Consider the following 18,845-nt stretch of genomic DNA (forward strand, 5'->3'; position numbering starts at 1 on the left):
TGCTTTAACCATTTCATGACTAATTTTGGTGTGTGTTTGGGAGGGGGTCTATGAATTTAGCAATTGTCTAAAAATATTTTTCTTTGGCTCTTTAAAACACTGATCATTGGTGTAGCCCCCCTTCCTCATTCCCTAAATAATTATGATTATCCATATTGCCTGATTTGCCCAGTCATTACAAAGATCTTACAGTCTGGAAAGTTAATGACAAAACTCATAATAATGTATGGAAGCTTTCTTTTGAGAATGGTGTAGAAAAGAAAGATGGAAAAGAAGAAGTTTAGAAATAATTGAGGGAATAAGATTGGCCTCAATGGATATACACACACAGATAGTTACTCATGAAATATAGTTTTACCCTCAGAGGCAGTAGAATCCTCATGGGTGGACTTGGAGAGGGTGGTGATGCAGCAGTTAAATATTTTGTTAGCAGATTGAACTGGCTGAAAGAGGACTTAGAGGTTGGAAAACCAGAAGAAAAAAAAAACACAATAAACAGGTGGCAGGAGCTAATATGAGGCAAAGATGAGTACAATATTCTTTTAAATAAAAGCCCAGTAAATATTTCTTTTTTGAAATGTGAGATGTAGCAAGGCACGTATTGCTTTGACACTGACACCTTCCAGCGTTGGTAATGCCATTTGTAGTCTATGAAACAAATAAGTGGTTTCTGATCCATGCTGGTATTAACATATAGGGAAATAGTCAAGGCAAAACACAAACACAAAGGAACTACTGTAAAAATATTGTATTATTTGGATTCAATCACCACCAATCTTGCCAAATCCCTGTAAATTCACATTGTCCTGCATAGCAAGAATAAAGGAAAATACAGAGGTAGGTGCCAAATTGTTTTAAGTTGAATGTTTTCCAATTTTTTTTCTTGAGCTGTCAGTCATTATTTAAAACCCAGTTAAGCGTTTTGTAACATTCTTATTTTCCCCATATGTACTTAACAAATATATAAATTTTAGACTCTGCCTTAATTTTTTTAGCTATCATTCTCAAGGAACTGATTTCATTTGTGAATATGATGAAACTCAAAAGAATGGAAAAGAACAAATATTGGTGTGAAAATGATGCTTTAAAAGCATGGTTGCCAGACAGGAAAAGCTCTTGGTTTTTTCCTATATTTAATCAATTAGCTTGTCTAATCCATTTGACTGTGGAAGGTTGGCCTGACATGACTTCCCATCAGTTAATAAGGATTAAGGTAGCATGAAGTGTATAACACTGTGCATTTGCAAGTACAAACATGCTTAGAAATTCATTTGTCTTTGGGGGGAGGCTGGTTCAAACTCCAGCTATATTTACAAACAAGATTCCAGCCACAGCCGAACAGCTTGGAGCTGAGGAAAGTAACTATGCCTGCTTTTCCTTAAACCCACAGGGCCTTTGATTCCTACCCAAATAAAGCTGGCCTTTGGCATTCAGCTCTCTTAGCTGGCAAGATATCTGCATAATGTCTGCAGAATTTAGAATGGCCAGGAGGGACAGGTCAAAGACAGCCAAATTATGATATCACACCCATAAAATCTCATCAGTAGTGACATACAGAAAACACTCAGTGAATTGTTTTCATTAACTTGTCCTTATTAAGATGTTCTAAGCAGTGTCTTTATTCTTTGGCAGGTTTCAGATTCTGCCCTTTCTCTTCCTTCATTCATTGCTTTTCCTTAAAAAGAATGGGCTACCATGGGCACTGATTGACAGTAGCTGAAGAAATGTACCTCAGGAGAGTCAAGGATACTGAGACAGCCCAGGAAGAATGTTTTATACATGCTTTGTTTTCCTTTGGGAAAGCCAAAAACTTTCCAGAATCTTCTGGGATAGGCTAGGATGAGAGCTGTTCATGCAGTGAAGTAAAGGGAAGCCTGACTATAGAGAAAATCCTGTATCTCTTCTCTGGGAATTAGGATGGGAGCTCTGTCATACCACCCAACCACATCCTAGCCTGGTCCTGGGTTGTAGTGAGCAGACTCTTCCAGAAAGAGAAAGTGGGGATGGTTGTCAAGCTGTCAGGATAGACAGAATCAGGGAGCGGGGAGGGGGGGACATGCTATTGAACTCAGGCCCAGTTTTTCTTCAGGTCACACATGTTTTTAAAGCTGAAAATCTGGCTAGTCTACAAAAACGACATCAGGAGGAACTGAGGGATGTGAGGACAACCGATGGGAAACATTTCCTAATAACCGGCTGACCCTGTCGGGAGTTTAGAGGATCATTATGTGGGGGCAGATATTCAGAAGACTCAGATGCTTGTCTGCCTGTCTCAGTGGGGCCTGGGAATCTTGACCTGAAAGCCTTACTTATGGAGCAGAATTTATAAGCCATCACAGTGCCAGGTGGTGGAGAACTTTTGCATAAAGATAGGTAGTAAAAGAAGGAGAGTGTAAGAAAGTCAAAACCAAGAGAAACAGAAATGAGGAAAGAAGACTTATCAAGGGATGTTTAAGATTGGAATGAATGGAGAAGATGTTCTGAATATAAGAGAGGAGCAAAGATATTACATTGTTTCACAGGCAAATTTTAAAATTGGGAAGACATAATTTATGTACTACAAATGAATCCTTGTTCTTTTGTGCTTTTTCCTTATTGTGCTAAATTTCATTTCTAAGATATGTATACTTTGAAAATTTAAGTTCTTAAATATATTTTAATTCCTTTAGATATAATAGGAACTAAGTGAACTATGGGGCATTTTTGGATAGTTGAAAGTATTCTTTTACTATAACCTTGCTAGTCACTGGCATTCTTGAGGATTTCCATGTTGAATAAGCATGTCAGATGGACCCTTGTCAATGATGGCCATTGATGTATGATGAGGAACTCCATGCCCTGAGAGTCATTCAGGCAGTGAGCCTCAATGAGGGAAGTGCCCAAGTGTGTACCTTATCCACTTCAAGAAGAGATGAGAAAAACAAAGACCCCAAAGTGTGACTCAAAGAAGGAAATCAACTGTGAAGATAACAGCTCTTCCTCACCCTCAGCATATGAATCTTATTGATTTGACCAAAATGTTGCCTGGAGAAAGCAGTCCTGTACCAAGCTAATGAAGAGACAATCATGACTCTCATCCTGATTCAATGTGAATGAACCAAATTAGAACTATGCTGTGCTTTCCTAAGGATGTCAGAGTCTTAACTGTTTTTGACATTACCATATGAAGACTTAAACACATCCATGCTAATTCCATCCAGGTAAAGAGTCATGATATTCAGTAATGGGAGGTAAAACCAAAAGATGAAGAATGGACACAGCTATTTAAAACAAAACAATGCAAACAAACAAATGTAAGTAATTGAGAGAAAGGCACCCTGATGACTGGAAGTCTGGGGACTTGAAGTCTAGTGCAAACTCCACTGCTGACCAGCTGAAAAGGAAGGGAATAGCTGACCCCCAGGTTCCCTTTTAACTCTGCATTTTTATGATTCTGATTCATCTTCCTAAGAAATACAGTTAAGTCTCAAGAGCATTGAGCAACAGTGAATAGTGAGTGAATCCAATTTCTTTTAGTGACGGAAAAGTTCTGCAATTCTGTACAAAGAATTATTTGGGTTTTCTTTTGTGCCTACAACTTTTATTTTATTATCTCAAAGACCAAAATTGTTGGTTTGTTATATTTGAAAAGTTCAAATGTAAAATGATTATACTGCTTAGGTTTTTTTTTTTTTTAAGTACAAGTGATGAATCTACTTCCTGGTGCCAGCCCTTATTATTTCTTCACTCTGGCCAGTTAGATCTGGTGTCAGGTCATTTGAAGAGATATGATCTAATTTTGTTAGTATGTAGAGATTTTCTGCTTATGGTCTCTCCCTTCAACAAACAAATGAAAACCCTTGCAAGCTTGTGAGAGCCAGTATAACAATATTTTTGGTTTTAGTATTTCTATTTTTCTTCCTGGTGATAGGGAAAAATAAATTAGAGAACTCTGGGTCAAAGTCCTCAGATTTTTACAACTAGCAGTTTATTATATTCAACTGTTTAAGCACATTTAAGTAAAATGAAAGGAAATGAAAATGAGTCACAGGCTAAAAGCAAGCTCTCGGCTTTCAGGAGTCTCTGGGCTGCTGATTCCAGGCAGCACTGTAATAGAAACACTGGAAGAGATAATAACCATGAACCAGTGCCTATGGCAATTCCTGCCTCTCCAGAAGAATGTACAATGGTCTTGCTCTTGTTGATATCAATATGTGTAAAATAGCAACCAAAAAACACCTCACCTTTCAATCTCTTTGAACACTTCTGTATATTGATTGAAAAGAGAATTTGATTAAAAAAATGACAGTTTCTCACTACTCAAGATAGAGAAGTGTAAAAATAAAAACAATGTGCTTGTATACTTGTGTGTGTGTGAGCTTGTGTGTATTCACACACGTGGGCGAGAGGTGAGGAGATATCCACACGTAGGTTCTCTTGGTGTGAATCAGGAGACTAACATCTGACCCTTCTGAAGTTTAGAAGGGCTTCCATCTCCAGAAGAAATAGAAGCAATATCCACCATTATTTTGGCCCTGTTTATCTCTGTACAGGTTCTCCAGTCAGTGTGATCTGTCTAATAAGGCTTCTCTCATCCCCAGTTGAATTGTTCTTGGAGATCTTTCTCTATGTACTGCCAAAAATCTCCAAGTTAACTTAGATAACACTCCGGGGATTCTGATTAGTTGTACTGTCTGAAGGTGGCACAACCTGTCATTTTGTCCTTCTCTGCATTTGTCTTTCAAATCTAGGATTTCTCCCATTCTTTCAGTTTGGATCCAGAACATGAGAAAGGGAGATGGTTGTGCTTGTAAACCACCGTGTCAAGTCCCAGACTCCCAGATGGTTACACCCACGCCTGGAAGATAACTCATTAAAGACCTAATCAAACAGGCTTCACTGTGCTATACTGTTGCTGGTGTTGGGGTTTTGTTTTTTTTGTATTTTTTTTTTCCTCTAGCTCTTTTATTATTTCTTTGGCACTTCTAGCATGGTGTTGAAGATCATCTGAGACTGAGACTGGATGATGCATGATATGAGGAAATTGGAACCAAATGTATTTACTGTACTGGCATATGTATCATGCATTTCTAAAGTTGACAGTCTTATCTGAATAGCCTATCTTTCTAGGTCAGAGCATATTCCTTTAACCCCTGGATGCCTACACTTCCCTCCTCCCAAAGCAAGAATGTCAGAGGAACTTAAAGAACTTACCTTACTAGTTGTATACATTCTGGTCAGATTGAATATCAACGGTGGCTTTCAACAAGAGCAAGCACACCAGAGGTAAAACATTGAATTATTTAGAACAGATTATGTAAATGAAAGAATAAGATATTTTCTGTTTGAGGTAGTCTGAAAAAACAAAACAACACAAAACAAAGCTAAACATGTACCCAAAATGTTATAATTCTACTCTCTTTTGCACAAATTTCCTGGTTTTGGAAATGTGGGTATCATTCTCATCTTTTCCAGGAATATATCATAAAGCTGGATTTAGACAAGTTGATGCGAGGTTGGACGTGGCGGCATAAGAAAGTCTGAACAGTCAACTCTACTGGGCTGGAGAGTTAAATTACATGAGAGTGTCAACCACTCTACTGAGTTTTGTACAAAACAGGTAATAAGAAGCTAGAAGCAGAAAACATTTCTATGCAGACAGACTTTGGGTATGGGTTCCGATTCACACTGCAAAAGCAAAGAGAACACAGTAGCTTGTAAGACTCAGTAACCTGGCGCTCCTTCTAGTTCCTGACTTTAAATAGATTAATAAGAACATTTGTTTTTAAATGAGAAAGGCAGGCTTTGCTGGTGTAAATGACGTTTGAGGGGTCTGAATAGCAAAGAAACTAAGAAGTTGAAGGATGGCTGGAAGTGGTGAGTGGGAGGAGGATATATATTAAGAAAGAAAAGTCCAGATATATACAAAATTATTTGGGTCTCTAGTTGCCAAATCACACCCCAAAAGGGAGTCGGAGAGTAAGACAAGGTGACCCCTCTTCCATGGGGTAACCTCAATTTCTGTATATGCAGAGGTGGGTCAGCTGGCATCCTGGGAAACTTCATCACTGGATTGGCATCATGGGAATTTGCCCATCCTGTGCCAGACAATTTGTTAAATCCCATTCATGTGTCCAAATGCGTGATTAGGGACTTGTAGTAACCACCCATGTTCACACATCTATCATTCAGACACAAAACAAAATACAAAACACCAAATGTCTCTAGAGTTGAGCCAGATCTTTCTTATCTTTGAACAATCAAAACTTATAAAAGCCTTAGGGAACTGAAATGATTTATGAATGTTCAAAGTTGCTAAACTTTTGACAATTGTTCTTGCAAAAACAAAACTGTCTACATTATCTTGTATTACCATACTGATTTTGAACAAAAAAAAAATTGTTTCAAAAAAAGAATGTTGTTTTCTTGTTATTTTTTCCCCTTCTATTTAGACTTTGTGTTAAAAAAAAAAAAAACTTTCTTTGGTCCTTTTCTTCTGAAAGCTGTTCTAAGTAAGAGCATCTGGGGGAAACATAAACTTCTCAATACTGTGTTAGTTAAAATCTCTGTCCTGGTCTGAGGTACAAACTGCATCTTGTCACCAGGCTGACCAAATAGACATTTATAACTTCCTCAACTACCAAGGAAAACTGTAGATTCTAGAATATGTGGATTCAAGCCTGGCAAAAAGAACAGGTTGGTTAAAAAGCCTAGACAAATCTTACTCTATCATGAATCGCAATGAGAAAGAATCAAGATTTATATTCTCTTTACTCATGTCTAAGGTAAATTCAAAAGGTGTGAAAAGTGGTAAGCTAAAAACAGAACTGATCCACTGTGGCTAAAGACAGACTTTTTTCCCTTCTCAGCATTAATTGTTTGGTATGGTTTCACTCTTTGTGAGATATTCAGGATTAAGAAATAATTGTGTTTCATTAATGTCTGATGAGTATCTTGTCAACCTCAGATGACAGAAGGTAAATACCTTCAAGATCTCTAGACCATCGTTGATATCATTGCTGACAGCTCCATTCTGTCAGACTTCAGTTACAATAGTCAGTGTCTTTAGACACCCTTGTCCAGTGATGGTGGGATTAAAATTGGTGCAAGCATTTTGAAAATAGCTTGGCAATATACTGTAAGAATCTTAAAACCATATCCCTTGAGCTAACCATTCCTCTTCTTAGAATATAACATAAGAAAAAACTACCAGGTATAGAATAAATAGATCAATTTGTTGATTTTTATGTAACCTGAGGATCCCCAGGTCCTGCAACTATCTGGGTTGATTTTTTGCTTTTAATATCCAAGTAAATAAGTCACCCACATTAACTTCAGAAGGTCCAATGACTTTCTAAAATGTCTAAGAATAGGGGGTAGCGGGTAGGGACAAGGTATACTACCTTGGTTTTCTCTCATGCCTTCTCCAAAGTCCTGCACCAGGCCTTTACTGAATCCCCGGAGTATCTCGTCTCTGCCTTTCCATGTCACTCAAGTCTTACTGGTCCATTTCATGCCATTTCCATCATTCTTCCCAGCACCCCTAAGATAACTGAATGTTTGGGAATGGTGGAAAGGACTTACAGCACAGGATAGGAAGTAACTTAAAACTGGATCTTGGTCACATTGTGTTGTTAAAGGTAGTTGGCCATCCCGGAGAGTCCCTTCCTGGCTGGCTCTCAGGCTCTAGACTGTCACTCTTTGATGGCACTGGTCTCTCCTTTCAAAGCAGCCTCCTTCCCATTTCCTGGTTTCTCTGAGTCCTGCCACCCCAGCCTCCTGTCACCCCCCCACCCTCACTCCCTCAGCCGCAACTCCTTTCTCCGAGAATCAAACAGAGGTGCTTCAAACTATTTTTAAATCTCAAAACCATTTTCCCTCGGAGGACATACACTTTTACTTTATTTTGCAGAGAAGTTTAGATTCCTTAATTTTGACATCCTCATTCGAAACTTTGCCTGGGGCCTATCTTAACTTTTAAACCAAAGGGTCTGTTAAATGTTTCTGTCAAATACAAGAGCAATCTTTTTCTAAAGTTGGGGTCTGTTCTCATTTTCCCCTGCAAATTCATGAAAAAGAACTAATTTTTCTGATGAAGTGGTAAATTGATAATACAGAAATTAATATCCCTCAAAAGGAAAATGAATGATCAAATTATAGTAAATCCATAGAGTAAAATAATATCTTATAATTACAAATTGTATTCATAAAGAATTTTTTGGTTTATATGTCACTATTTTAAATGACACGAATGATATAAAATTAAACTATATGATTTTAACCATGTAAAAATACTTAAATAGGCAGAAGGAAATATACTAAAATATAAAGAGCATCTATTCTAAGTGGTGGAGTTATGGGTGATTTTTATTTTCCTTTAAACATTTTTTAATAGTTTCCAGTTTGTCTACAATAAGCATATACTAGCTTTATGACTTAAAATATACATTTATGTAAAATTCTCAAGAATTTGGACTTTTAAATCTGTGTCTTCTTTTTTCCTTTCTCCTGATACTGTTCATTGTCTATTCACAGTGATGGTGTTGGTCTGGGCAGCATGAATTCAATTACAGTTCATCTAGGGTGAATGAGGGAAGGCAATAATCAAAGACCTCAGATTAATAACTGTTTAGCTTATTATGAAAAAAGAATGGAAAACCGTATGTTCTCTAGGGACATCCATTTTGAAAAGTCTCCAGAAAGAATATTAGCCAATTAACTACTAAGAAGTCACCATCTATATATAATTTTCTAAATTGTTAACCTGGCCCAAAGTTAGAAACCAATTACAATAATCTCACAGACTGGTCACATTCTATTCATGAGGATACAGGCAATCACTCAACTCTTCCACTGCTTACTCATATATAGACTAGGACCCCTGAATTTTATATGATGCAAGCCATCTACTGTGATTAAATTGTCCCTGATCTGGCATTTCAGGCTGCTGTGCAACCACACGCTACATATTCCACTAGATTTGTGGTGAAAAGTCCCACTGAGATCTGAGGACGAATCTATTGAGTCTTGTGTAGCCTGTTCAGTCTTGGGAAATGCTTTTAAACTGTTCTCATAGCCTCCATTAGATGCAGCTGCAAACACATTATTCTCACAGTTCAACATCTTTCTTCCTAAGATCAGGCATTGCATCTGATGATATTCTCAACAAGCCGAGTAATATAAAAATCAATGATATAGGCAACCTATTTATTGCACAAGGGTAAGTGTGCACTTGGACATAATACAGTACCAGAACACTTCACAAGAGTAGGCACCCCTCACAGGCAACTACATTCTCCTTAGATGGGTCTTTCTTTGTGATATATTCAAACTGACCTCTTATTAGATAATAGATATGTACTATTTACCTAATTATTCAAACGTCCTTAGCAATAAATAATGTAAGACACGAACTCCTTTTTTGTTTTGTTTTGTTTTTTTATTAAGAAGAAAAGCCTTCCATCAAACACAAGATATCTGATTTGAAGTGATGTATCTCTTATCCCTCTCCCTTGGATCCACAGGTCTGAGGAACAAGACAGTAAAGACTTTTTCTAATAACAGATATTTGATGGCTCACTTTAACTTGCAGTTTGAGACAGCAAACTCCTCGCCTTCTGCACTCTGAGTTATACCTTACATCTGACAGTCACAAGAAAAAAATAGTGTGTAGTTATGTGGAGGCCATGATAAGGTTAACTTTAAGGAAATTTATGTCATGAAGGTGGCAAGATTGTTTTAGGGAGGGAGTAAAGTTAAGAATTGAACACAAGAAAAAGTATATTAAAGGATTAATTTTGCAAAAAATTTTTTTTTCAGTAGAGAAGGTAGCATAACTGAAGCATACCTCTATAATTTAATTTTCATTAAGAAGAAGAAACTATCCCTACAAGGTCAAATACATGTACCAAATCTTTAAAAGCCTATTTGACAAAACTAAAAATAATGGAAATGATTGTGCAGCAGGCTTAATTTTAGCATGTGTGATTGCTGGGTAGCTACATGACAATGATATGAGGTCTTCATGGATAATGGTTAAGAACACAGACTTTGGAGTTAGATGGCCACCAACTAGCTGTGTGACTTTAGGTTTATTATTTAATTTCTTTAAGCATCAATTTCCTCAGGAATAAAATAAGAGCTATGATACTGTTTATTTCATGGTATTTTTGTGAGAATTGAAGAAAAGATAATATGCATAGAATACTTAGAACAGTGCTTGGATGATAGTAAATGTTCATTAACTGGTGGCTCTTGACTACCATGATTTCCAAGGGTACGTGTGTGAGTGGGGAACTAAAAGCTACATATGCTATAAAAGCCAACTCCTATTTCTGAAGGCCATATGACCATTTTCTTTTCATTTCTAAATATTCCCTATGAGCATCTTGCTCTAAACACTTAGATGTTATCTCTGTGGTTAATACAGTAAATTCTTTTCTTATTTAAAAATATAACTAAGAGAAGTTAAATGGTGAAGTACAGAATGACATGCAGATTTGTTTTCCTTCCAGAAGATACCAGCCATTGTCACCCACAGAATATCAATTGCCACTATATCCATGCATCAAAGCAAAAATTGACAAAATATATCCTCTGCCAGGGCTTCAGAGGTACAAAATAAATAATACAAGAGTCTGTCCTCAAGAAGTTTTCTTCTGTAGGGGAAATAGAACAAATATTAAATCACTCCACTGTAAGTTATAAAGGAATAAATGCCTGAAGCATAGGGATAAAGTGTTTTGGGGGTTCAGACGATGGTATCATCCCTTGAACCTGTTGATAAAAGAAAAATTCATAGCAGAGGTAGATTTTGAACTAAGCTTTGAGAGCTATCAAGATTTGTGTACTATTATGAAGAAAATGCAGCAGTAACAACAATTGTATTCGTATATTTTTTGTTTTGATTTTTCTAGACATAGGTTTGTATAGCAAATTATTTTCTGCATGTGTTTTGCCTAGGAGATAACTCACATTTAAGATAATTAGATTCTCCATGCTACAAATTGTGGAGAGATTGGTGGAGGAATGGTTTCTTATTGTATCTGCTTCTCCTCAAAATTCACACAGAATGGGTCAGGGATAGACATACAAAAGTTAAAACTATAAAATTTCTAGAGGCTGAACCAAGATGGTGGAGTAGAAGGACGTGCTCTCACTCCCTCTTGTAAGAACACCAGAATCACAACTAACTGCTGCACAATCATTGACAGGAAGACGCTGGAACTCACCAAAAAATATACCCCACATCCAAAGACAAAGGAGAAGCCACAATGAGATGGTAGGAGTGGTGCAATCACAAAAAAATCAAATCCCATAACTGCTAGGTGGGTGACTCACAAACTGAAGAACACTTATACCACAGAAGTCCACCCACTGGAGTGAAGGTTCTGAGCCCCACGTCAGGCTTCCCAACCTGGGGGTTTGGCAACAGGAGGAGGAATTCCTAGAGAATCAGACTTTGAAGACTAGCAGGATTTGATGGCAGGACACTGACAGGACAAGGGGAAACAGAGACTCCACTCTTGGAGGGCACACACAAAGTAGTGTGCACATTGGGACCAAGGGGAAGGAGTAGTGACCCCAGGGGAAACTGAACCAGACCTACCTGCTAGTGCTGGAGGCTCTCCTGCAGAGGCGGGGGGTGGCTGTGTTTCACCATGAGGACAAGGACACTGGCAGTAGAAGTTCTGGTAGGTGGTCCTTGGTGTGAGCCCTCCCAGAGTCCACCATTAGCCACACCAAAGAGCCTGGGTAGGCTCCAGTGTTGGGTCGCCTCAGGCCAACAACCAACAGGGAGGGAACCCAGCCACACCCATCAGCAGACAAATATATTAAAGTTTTTCTGAGCTCTGCCCACCAGAGTAACAGCCAGCTCTACCCACCACCAGTCCCTCCCATAAGGAAACTTGCACAAGCCTCTTAGACAGCCTCATCCATCAGAGGGCAAACAGCAGAAGCAAGAAAAACTACAATCCTGCAGCCTGTGGAACAAAAACCACATTCACAGAAAGATAGACAACATGAAAAGGCAGAAGGCCACGTACCAGATGAAGGAACAAGGTAAAACCCCAGAAAAACAATGAAATGAAGTGGAGATAAGCAACCTTCCAGGAAAAGAATTCAGAATAATGATAGTGAAGATGATCCAGGACCTTGGAATAAGAATGGAGGCAAAGATCGAGAAGATACAAGAAATGTTTAACAAAGACCTAGAAGAATTAAAGAACAAACAAACAGAGATGAACAATACAATAACTGAAATGAAAACTGCACTAGAAGGAATCAATAGCAGAATAACTGAAGCAGGAAAATGGGTAAGTGACCTGGAAGACAAAATGGTGGAATTCACTGCTGCAGAACATAAAAAAGAATGAAAAGAAATGAAGACAACCTAAGAGACCTCTGGGACAACATTAAATGCAACAACATTCACATTATAGGGGTACCAGAAGGAGAAGAGAGAGAGAAAGGACCCAAGAAAATATTTGAACAGATTATAGTTGAAAACTTCCCTAATATGGGAAAGGAAATAGCTACACAAGTGCAGGAAGTGCAGTGAGTCCCATACAGGATAAACCCAAGGAGAAACATACCGAGACACATAGTAATCAAAGTGGCAAAAATTAAAGACAAAGAAAAATTACTGAAAGCATCAAGGGAAAAATGACAAATAATATACAAGGGAACTCCCATAAGGTTAACAGGTGACTTCTCAGCAGAAACTCTACAAGCCAGAATGGAGTGGCGTGATATACTTAAAGTGATGAGAGGGAACACTCTACAACCAAGATTACTCTACCCAGCAAGGATCTCATTCAGATTCGATGGAGAAATCAAAAGCTTTACAGACAAGCAAAAGCTAAGAGAATTCAGCAACACCAAACCAGCTCTACAACAAATGCTAAAGGAACTTCTCTAAATGGGAAACACAAGAGAAGAAAAAGGCCTACATAAACAAACCCAAAACAATTAAGAAAATGGTCATAGGAACATACATATCGATACTTACCTTAAACATCTTTATTGAAGTATAATTGCCTTACAATGGTGTGTTAGCTTCTGCTTTATAACAAAGTGAATCAGTTATACATATACAATATGTTCCCATTTCTCTTCCCTCTTGCATCTCCCTCCCTCCCACCCTCCCCATCCCACCCCTCTAGGTGGTCACAAAGCACCGAGCTGATCTCCCTGTGCTATGCGGCTGCTTCCCACTAGTTATCTATTTTACATTTTGTAGTGTATATATGTCCATGACACTCTCTTACCCTGTCACATCTCACCCCACCCCCTCCCCATATCCTCAAGTCCATTCTCTAGTAGATCTGTGTCTTTATTCCATCTTGCCACTAGGTTCTTCATGGCCTTTTTTTTTTTTTTTCCCTTAGATTCCGTATATATGTGTTAGCATACTGTATTTGTTTTTCTCTTTCTGACTTACTTCACTCTGTATGACAGACTCTAACTCCATCCACCTCATTACAAATACCTCCATTTCATTTCTTTTTATGGCTGAGTAATATTCCATTGTATATATGTGCCACATCTTCTTTATCCATTCATCCGATGATGGACACTTAGGTCGCTTCCATGTCCTGGCTATTGTAAATAGAGCTGCAATGAACATTTTGGTACATGACTCTTTTTGACCTATGGTTTTCTCAGGGTATATGCCCAGTATTGGGATTGCTGGGTCGTATGGTAGTTCTATTTGTAGTTTTTTAAGGAACCTCCATACTGTTCTCCATAGTGGCTGTATCAATTTACATTCCCACCAACAGTGCAAGAGTGTTCCCTTTCCTCCACATCCTCTCCAGCATTTATTGTTTCTAGATTTTTTGATGATGGCCATTCTGACCGGTGTGAGATGATATCTCATTGTAGTTTTGATTTGCATTTCTCTAATTATTAATGATGTTGAGCATTCTTTCATGTGTCTGTAGGCCATCTGTATATCTTCTTTGGAGAAATGTCTATTTAGGTCTTCTGCCCATTTTTCGATTGGGTTGTTCGTTTTTTTGTTATTGAGCTGCATGAGCTGCTTGTAAATCTTGGAGATTAATCCTTTGTCAGTTGTTTCATTTGCAAATATTTTCTCCCATTCTGATGGTTGTCTTTTGGTCTTGTTTATGGTTTCCTTTGCTGTGCAAAAGCTTTTAAGTTTCATTAGGTCCCATTTGTTTATTTGTGTTCTTATTTCCATTTCTCTGGGAGCTGGGTCAAAAAGAATCTTGCTGTGATGTATGTCATAGAGTGTTCTGCCTATGTTTTCCTCTAAGAGTTTGATAGTGTCTGCCCTTACACTTAGGTCTTTAATCCATTTTGAGTTTATTTTTGTGCATGGTGTCAGGGAGTGTTCTAATTTCATACTTTTACATGTACCTGCCCAATTTTCCCAGCACCACTTATTGAAGAGGCTGTCTTTTCTCCACTGTATATGCTTGCCTCCTTTATCAAAGATAAGGTGACCATATGTGTGTGGGTTTATCTCTGGGCTTTCTATCCTATTCCATTGATCTATATTTCTGTTTTTGTGCCAGTACCAAACTGTCTTGATTACTGAAGCTTTGTAATATAGTCTGAAGTCAGGGAGCCTGATTCCCCCAGCTCCATTTTTCGTTCTCAAGATTGCTTTGGCTATTCGGGGTCTTTTGTGTTTCCATACAAATTGTGAAATTTTTTGTTCTAGTTCTGTGAGAAATGCCAGTGGTAGTTTGATAGGGATTGCATTGAATCTGTAGATTGCTTTGGGTAGTAGAGTCATTTTCACAATGTTGATTCTTCCAATCCAGGAACATGGTATATCTCTCCATCTATTTGTATCATCTTTAATTCCTTTCATCAGTGTCTTATAATTTTCTGCATACAGGTCTTTTGTCTCCTTAGGTAGGTTTATTCCTAGATATTTTATTATTTTTGTTGCAATGGTAAATGGGAGTGTTTTCTTAATTTCACTTTCAGATTTTTCGTCATTAATGTATAGAAATGCAAGAGATTTCTGTGCATTAATTTTGTATCCTGCTACTTTACCAAATTCATTGATTAGCTCTAGGAGTTTTCTGGTAGCATCTTTAGGATTCTCTATGTATAGTATCATGTCATCTGCAAACAATGACAGCTTTACTTCTTCTTTTCCGATTTGGATTCCTTTTATTTCTTTGTCTTCTCTGATTGCTGTGGCTAACACTTCCAAAACTATGTTGAATAATAGTGGTGAGAGTGGGCAACCTTGTCTTGTTCCTGATCTTAGTGGAAATGGTTTCAGTTTTTCACCATTGAGGACAATGTTGGCTGTGGGTTTGTCATATATGGCCTTTATTATGTTGAGGAAAGTTCCCTCTATGCCTACTTTCTGCACGGCTTTTATCATAAATGGGTGTTGAATTTTGTCGAAAGCTTTCTCTGCATCTATTGAGATGATCATATGGTTTTTCTCCTTCAATTTGTTAATATGGTGTATCACATTGATTGATTTGTGTATATTGAAGAATCCTTGCATTCCTGGGATGAACCCCACTTGATCATGGTGTATGATCCTTTTAATGTGCTGTTGGATTCTGTTTGCTAGTATTTTGTTGAGGATTTTTGCATCTATGTTCATCAGTGATATTGGCCTGTAGTTTTCTTTCTTTGTGACATCTTTGTCTGGTTTTGGTATCAGGGTGATGGTGGCCTCGTAGAATGAGTTGGGGAGTGTTCCTCCCTCTGAAATATTTTGGAAGAGTTTGAGAAGGATAGGTGTTATCTCCTCTCTAAATGTTTGATAGAATTCACCTGTGAAGCCATCTGGTCCTGGGCTTTTGTTTGTTGGAAGGTTTTTAATCACAGTTTCAATTTCAGTGCTTGTGATTGGTCTGTTCATATTTTCTATTTCTTCCTGGTTCAGCCTCGGCAGTTTGTGCATTTCTAAGAATCTGTCCATTTCTTCCAGGTTGTCCATTTTATTGGCATAGAGTTGCTTGTAGTAATCTCTCATGATCTTTTGTATTTCTGCAGTGTCAGTGGTTACTTCTCCTTTTTCATTTCTAATTCTATTGATCTGAGTCTTCTCCCTTTTTCTCTTGATGAGTCTGGCTAATGGTTTATCAATTTTGTTTATCTTCTCAAAGAACCAGCTTTTGGTTTCATTGATTTTTGCTATTGTTTCCTTCATTTCTTTTTCATTTATTTCTGACCTGATCTTTATAATTTCTTTCCTTCTGCTGGCTTTGGGTTTTTTTTTGTTCTTCTTTCTCTAATTGCTTTAGGTGCAAGGTTAGGTTGTTTATTCTAGATGTTTCCTGTTTCTTGAGGTAGGCTTGTATTGCTATAACCTTCCCTCTTAGCACTGCTTTTGCTGAGTCCCATAGGTTTTGGTTCGTCGTATCTCCATTGTCATTTGTTTCTAGGTATTTTTTGATTTCCCCTTTGATTTCTTCAGTAATCACTTCATTATTAAGTAATGTATTGTGTAGCCTCCATGTGTTTGTATTTTTTACAGATCTTTTCCTGTAATTGATATCTAGTCTCATAGCGTTGTGGTTGGAAAAGATACTTGATACGATTTCAATTTTCTTAAATTTACCAAGGCTTGATTTGTGACCCAAGATATGATCTATCCTGGAGAATGTTCCATGAGCACTTGAGAAAAATGTGTATTCTGTTGTTTTTGAGTGGAATGTCCTATACATATCAATTAAGTCCATCTTGTTTAATGTATCATTTAAAGCTTGTGTTTCCTTATTTATTTTCATTTTGGATGATCTGTCCATTGGTGAAAGTGGGGTGTTAAAGTCCCCTACTATGATTGTGTTACTGTCGATTTCCCCTTTTATGGCTGTTAGTATTTGCCTTATGTATTGAGGTGCTCCTATGTTGGGTGCATAAATATTTACAATTGTTATACCTTCCTCTTGGATCGATCCCTTGATCATTATATAGTGTCCTTCTTTGTCTCTTGTAATAGTCTTTATTTTAAAGTCTATTTTGTCTGATATGAGAATTGCTACTCTAGCTTTCTTTTGATTTCCATTTGCATGGAATATCTTTTTCCATCCCCTCACTTTCAGTCTGTATGTGTCTCTAGGTCTGAAGTGGGTCTCTTGTAGACAGCATATATATGGGTCTTGTTTTTGTATCCATTCAGCCAGCCTGTGTCTTTTGGTGGGAGCATTTAATCCATTTACATTCAAGGTAATTATCAATATGTATGTTCCTATTCCCATTTTCTTAAATGTTTTGGGTTTGTTATTGTAGGTGTTTTCCTTCTCTTGTGTTTCTTGCCTAGAGAAGTTCCCTTAGCATTTGTTGTAAAGCTGGTTTGGTGGTGCTGAACTCTCTCAGCTTTTGCTTGTCTGTAAAGGTTTTAATTTCTCCATCGAATCTGAATGAGATCCTTGCTGGGTAGAGTAATCTTGGTTGTAGGTTTTTCTCCTTCATCACTTTAAGTATATCCTGCCACTCCCTTCTGGCTTGCAGAGTTTCTGCTGAAAGATCAGTTGTTAACCTTATGGGGATTCCCTTGTGTGTTATTTGTTGTTTTTCCCTTGCTGCCTTTAATATGTTTTCCTTATATTTAATTTTTGACAGTTTGATTAATATGTGTCTTGGCGTGTTTCTCCTTGGGTTTATCCTGTATGGGACTCTCTGTGCTTCCAGGACTTGATTAACTATTTCCTTTCCCATATTAGGGAAGTTTTCAACTATAATCTCTTCAAATATTTTCTCAGTCCCTTTCTTTTTCTCTTCTTCTTCTGGGACCCCTATAATTCGAATGTTGGTGCGTTTAATGTTGTCCCAGAGGTCTCTGAGGCTGTCCTCAGTTCTTTTCATTCTTTTTTCTTTATCCTGCTCTGTAGTAGTTATTTCCACCATTTTATCTTCCAGGTCACTTATCCTTTCTTCTGCCTCAGTTATTCTGCTATTGATCCCATCTAGAGTATTTTTAATTTCATTTATTGTGTTTTTCATCATTGCTTGGTTCCTCTTTAGTTCTTCTATGTCCTTGTTAAATGTTTCTTGCATTTTGTCTATTCTATTTCCAAGATTTTGGATCATCCTTACTATCATTATTCTGAATTCTTTTTCAGGTAGACTACCTATTTCCTCTTCATTTGTTAAGTCTGGTGTATTTTGACCCTGCTCCTTCATCTGCTGTGTGTTTTTCTGTCATCTCATTTTGCTTATCTTACTGTGTTTGGGGTCTCCTTTTCACAGGCTGCAGGTTTGTAGTTCCCGTTGTTTTTGGTATCTGTCCCCAGTGGCTAAGGTTGGTTCAGTGGGTTGTGTAGGCTTCCTGGTGGAGGGAACTAGTGCCTGAGCTCTGGTGGATGAGGCTGGATCTTGTCTTTCTGGTGGGCACGTCCACGTTTGGTGGTGTATTTTGGGGTGTCTGTGGCCTTATTATGATTTTAGGCAGCCTCTCTGCTAATGGATGGGGCTGTGTTCCTGTCTTGCTAGTTGTTTGGCATAGGGTGTCCAGCACTGTAGCTTGCTGGTCATTGAGTGAAGCTGGGTCTTGATGTTGAGATGGAGATCTCTGAGAGATTTTTGCCGTTTGGTATTACGTGGAGCTGGGAGGTCTCTTGTGGACCAGTGTCCTGAAGTTGGCTCTCCCACCTCAGAGGCACGGCCCTGATGCCTGGCTGGAGCACCAAGAGACTTTCGTCCACACGGCTCATAGTAAAAGGGAGAAAAAATAGAAAGAAAGAAAGAAAGAAAGAAAGAAAGAAAGAAAGAAAGAAAGAAAGAAAGAAAGAGGCTATAATATAGTGAAGTAAAATAAAGCTATTGTAAAGCAAAGCTATACAGACAAAATCTCACCCAGAAGCATATACATATACACTCACAAAAAAAAGGAAAAGGGGAAAAATTAATATATCCTG

Source organism: Balaenoptera borealis, assembly GCF_965194805.1.
Source record: "Balaenoptera borealis genome assembly, chromosome: 4".
Taxonomy (NCBI): Eukaryota; Metazoa; Chordata; class Mammalia; order Artiodactyla; family Balaenopteridae; genus Balaenoptera; species Balaenoptera borealis.